The sequence below is a fragment of the Numida meleagris genome, chromosome 2 (genome assembly GCF_002078875.1).
Source record: "Numida meleagris isolate 19003 breed g44 Domestic line chromosome 2, NumMel1.0, whole genome shotgun sequence".
NCBI classification, from domain to species: domain Eukaryota; kingdom Metazoa; phylum Chordata; class Aves; order Galliformes; family Numididae; genus Numida; species Numida meleagris.
Genome location: NC_034410.1, coordinates 74,461,571 through 74,466,660, shown reverse-complemented (window position 1 = coordinate 74,466,660; position 5,090 = coordinate 74,461,571).

The following is a 5,090-nucleotide window of genomic DNA, read 5'->3' as shown; positions in this document are numbered from 1 at the left end:
AAGGAAAGGAAAGGAAAGGAAAGGAAAGGAAAGGAAAGGAAAGGAAAGGAAAGGAAAGGAAAGGAAAGGAAAGGAAAGGAAAGGAAAGGAAAGGAAAAGGAAAGGAAAAAGGAAAGGAAAAAGGAAAGGAAAAAGGAAAGGAAAGGATTAAAGAAAAGAGAAAAGAGAAAAGAGAAAAGAGAAAAGAGAAAAGAGAAAAGAAAAAAGAGAAAAGAGAAAAGAGAAAAGAGAAAAGAGAGAGAAAAGAGAGAGAAAGAAAAGAGAGAGAAAAGAGAGAGAAAGAAAAGAGAGAAAGGTAGAATGAACCCAGCAACATTATGCCTGTATGACCTGCAGGGGAATGTTTCAGGACACCAGGGCACTCTAGAACAGTTTACAGTAGATGAAGAAAGAAGCAATATATCCTCATGTTCTGAAAGTGAGGTATTTTAGAAAGAATGAGACACTTTTTATCAGAAAAGAGCCTAGGAGGAAGGCTTTTATCGTCTCAGAGCTGCGCATCTATTGCTAACAGAAGCAATGGCTGTACATTCTGTTCCTCATTGGTTTCCTGCTGTCTCTTTGGTACAGCAGATTCCTTTCTTCAGAAAAATGGAAGTTCAGACAGTCTCCCTTTCATTTCTCCTCCCAGAAATTTTGTCATGCATTTATGCTCTCATTGCTAAAACAAGTTTATTAACATATGTAGAAACCATTTTTTAAACAAAATCTGTGACATAAGGATCCAATTATTTGATTGTACAGTGGGTAATCATTTTAAATGTCAAACTCCCCATAAAAATTTGGTAGCAGCTTTATAGTATCTGCAAACCATCAAATTGAAGTTCCACAGAAAGCAGCATCATTCAATGTAATATAAGTCCAGATTGCTCAGAGGATATGAATTAATCTAAAAATGAGTTTGAGGAAATAAATGAAGACTCCAAGACACAGCTCTTCTCCTGAGCTTAGGAGAAAGACTTCTGCTTTGCTCTTCTATTGCTGCTCAAAATCCACACCTTCCTTCTGTAAAGTGGCTGCATGCAGTTGAAAGGGAGCACCAGCTCCCTGACTCCTGTAACTTCTAGATGTGATTGCAGGCCATCATGCTGAGGATGTATCAGTCCTTTGGTGCCTGTGCTGCACAAGCTGCTTTGTGGGGTCTCTGTTTGTCTGACATGCTGGAGCACATAATTGCTGGAAATCTTATACATCTCCAAAGCCAAATTCCTTTGAGACAAAATTTCTGTGGTGGAAGACAGGTCCAGGGAAATGCGTCCATGTGTATATATTTGAGAAGAAGCCACACAGGCCTAGCCAGGAAATTTCACACTGCATTCTCAACATCAGCTATTTTTTAAATAAAATGGATGTTGTTTATTTGCCAGAAAAGTAGAAATCCTGGTACTTGCAGTCCAAATACCAGAATGTCAAAAAGGGTGAGATCCATGAAAAATTATGGAAAAAGAAACCACTGAATCTTTTCAACGGTTTGTGAGGAAGATGCCGCACATCCCTTGCAAGTAGGAGGATTCTGTTTTTATTTCCCCTGACTGGAAAGGGAGATGAGAGCTCTGCTCATCAGCACAGTGGGTTCTGTATGCTCAGATGAAGGGCCTCTGTCACCATGGTATTTTCAGAATTTCTTAGTGTTACTCTTCAAGCTTCACTTTAGAGATGGAGAAAGGTTTTTATTTCCCCTCCCTCTTTTTAACAGGCAGTAAAAGGATTTGCTGAAGATGTGTATGATGTTGGCAACAGCAAAAACAGAACGTCATCCGCTGAACTCGTGCCCAAGTCCTACCATGGGTGGTGACTCTGTTAGGAGATGGGGAAAGAAAACGGCAAGTAGAGCCAGGATGTTTATCTCTGCCATTCAGAATAAGCAAACTCTCAGCTGCACAAAGAGCCTTTCAGAAAGGAACATCTTCGGTTACTGTTTCTAGTAAAAGTCACTTGGGTCAAGAAGCTGCTTGCTGAAAGGAGGCATGTACATTACATGGTCAGGCCCTTCTCCCTCCGAGACTTTTCCATCAGCACTGTTGCTCCTCTGTGTACAGGCTGCTGCCTTCTCTCTGTGGCCTAGGTTTTTACAACTGTTTCATTTTTCCTATTGATTGCTAGCTCTCCCTCTGAAGGAAGTTTGTTCTTTTTTCACTGATGGCATTTTATGTTTTGGGTTGGAGTGACTCCTTCCTCCAAAAAAAAAAAGGACTCTTCTTTCCCTTAATGATTCTTTTTTTGCCCCTTCTGTACAAAACAAACCATTATTGATGGCAGTTTCTAGCAGAGGTGACAAAAAATGGCTTGCTCTTTCTACTTTAGAGAGGAAATCCAGGTGCTCTGAGCTTTGGTTCTGTAGTTCTAGCGAATCACTTACAGCAGCCAGGTCTCAAAATACTTACTTTTATTTGCTACTAAGCACATACCACAGTGAAACATATATTTTAGTCATTGTTGCAAAAGCAGGTACCAACACTAGGAAAAAAAAATACAGCCCAAAATAGCCGTGCCTTGTTTCTTCTGGCAGATAGATGTCAGGGGAAATAAGAAAAGAATCCTCCTACCTGCAAGGGATGTGCACCCATTGATAGGGGTGTTGCAACCCAATGGAGAAACAGAATTCTGGGTCTTTGCAGGCTGACATCCAAAGAACAAGAATCCATACTATGGGCTCTCATTACAAGTAGGAAGCACTTTGTTTACAAGCAGCTGTCCCAAAACAAGGCCTGTCAGAGAGCTTGTAATGGGGATCCTTTTTCCCAAAGATGTGGATTTCCTGTGCCCAGGCCCAGGCTGCAGGAGGCAGCTCTGCACCAACAGCTTGCTTGATACTCCCAGAACGCTGATCTGACCAGAATGCAGTTTGTGCTGATGCTAGTCTCACTGCCAGTCTTCAGAAGGAAAAGGAAAACCCGTTTCCCACCAAGTCACCTCTTGTGTACCCACATAGGACAGCCCCTCTCCTGTCCCCATCCTCTCTGGCCTGTGGAGACGCAGAGCTCTCCTATCGTTTGCAAGCGGGGTAAGGAACATGTTGAGCTGTGGTGAAGTCAGATGCAGGCCTCATTTTGTGCATCTCACAGAAACACAAGGGAATGTCACGGGTAGGAGGGGCATGCTGATAACACCAGCCACAGAAGTGCGGGGGTGGACAAAGGAAATTTCCTCATCAGCTTGTGAGTATGATAAAGAGTGCAAACACACAGGCATGCAAACACTGGCTGCTGAGCAAAAGCACAGCTACTCTCAGTTTGTGGGCTGTATCACCCAGGTGTTCGCTGCCTCCAGCATGCCAAGGATGCCACCTTCCACTTTAGCCTTGTCTTCCCCTTCTCCCCATGACCCTGCATAAATCCTGTAGTGGATCAAGCATAAAGAGTTGATAAGCAGTTATTCAGGTGGTTGGGAAATATAGTATATGGAATAATGTGGAAACTAAAGAAAAGAGGATGAGTAAGCAGTGCTACCCATCCACAATTGTTTCTGGCAGGGCCAAGCCAACCTGTCATGCAAAAAGAATTAGGAGGTACAACAGAGGAATTTAAGGAGATAAAAGTGAATTTAATGCAGCAAATACATTTTACTTTAGCCACATCATTTAAAATAAGCAACTTTATATTGCTTTATTTATGAAACACAAAACACGCACACATGCAAAAAAAAACAAAAACAACCAACGACAAACACAACAATGCTGATGATGTGAATAAAAAAAGGGCATAGACTGTTCTTTCTTATTCTCTCTCACCATCTTTCTTTCCAAACCTCCCCTTGGAGATGCGCTGTTCCTGTAGCCAGCCCACAGTGTTTCCCTTCTCAGGATTATCTTATCCTGCTAATGGAAGCTGAACACAGCCAAAAACAAACAAACAAACAAGCTTGCATAAGTATGAGAAAACATCTGCATATATCTATAAATTCTCTGCCTCTAGGTGTTCATTTGCTGCTTTTGGATGCCCTCATGCATGTAAGCATGAGTAGCATGGGTGTATCCAAAGGCAGCAAGTGAACAACACCTAAAGAGATAAATTCTTTATTGTTCCTCTCCTTTCTCCACAGTAAATGGTGAAGAAGAAGACTTTGCAGGCCTATTGTCCTGGGGCCCAACCTTGGGCTGGAGACGAGAGCAGCTTCAGCTCCTGAGGTGCCAATAAACAGATTAATGTAATATAAGTAAGGGTTATTTCCCTACCCTGCTGTTCCAGATTTCCATTATTATTTTAAGCAAATGCTCTCAGTCCAATTATGATAATGGAGAAATATAATTTTAAAAATTAATTTAACAAAAGTAATGTAACAAAAAAATGTAGATAGGGAAATCAGCATTCACATGAAAGGGAAAATGTGAGTCAGTAACCTTACGCGTTCCAGGAATATTTTTAATCCATCTGTAATATGAATAAACAGTCAACAGGCAGGGCAAATGGCTGCCTCCATCTCTGAAATAGGAACTTGTGGGTATTTTCAGAGCAGGAGACTGGACTTAGTGAACTTGTAGGCTATGGCACCATGATATTTCTTCCTGTGGTGTAATTAAGAAAGAATTAGTAGTCAGACTGTTGAGAAACCACTGGCCTCAATTAACCACAAGCAAGTGAGGAGGGAATAGGAAAGATTCTCTCAAAGGACTCTTGTGGGAAAAAAAAACAAACAACAACAACAACAACAAAAAAACCAACGATATCTGTGAAGTGATTAATTGTACCTGTATAATTTTTGCTTTTATCCATTGTCCATATTTTTACGGAGAAAGGATGCTCATGTGGACCACACCTTCACAGTCACCATGTTTCTACAGAAGCACATTGACTACATGTTAAATCCGTAGTAATCAAACATGATACAGGTGTTGAAAAGAAGAGGCAGCTCTGAGACAGACTCTGAGGACTACTAAGATACAGACCACTCAGGTACATCACAGCCTGAAAACGACCCTGCCATCTCCAGCACTGAAACAATTTGGAAGGCATGCAGGGAGGTAACAAAATGACATTCAGAAATAGCTGAGTTATGCTTGGTGACTCCTCTTGTGGCTTGGATATAGAGAAGCAGACACAGCCTGTGTGACTTTGAAAATTTGAACGGAAATGAAACGGGAAGTCAGATCC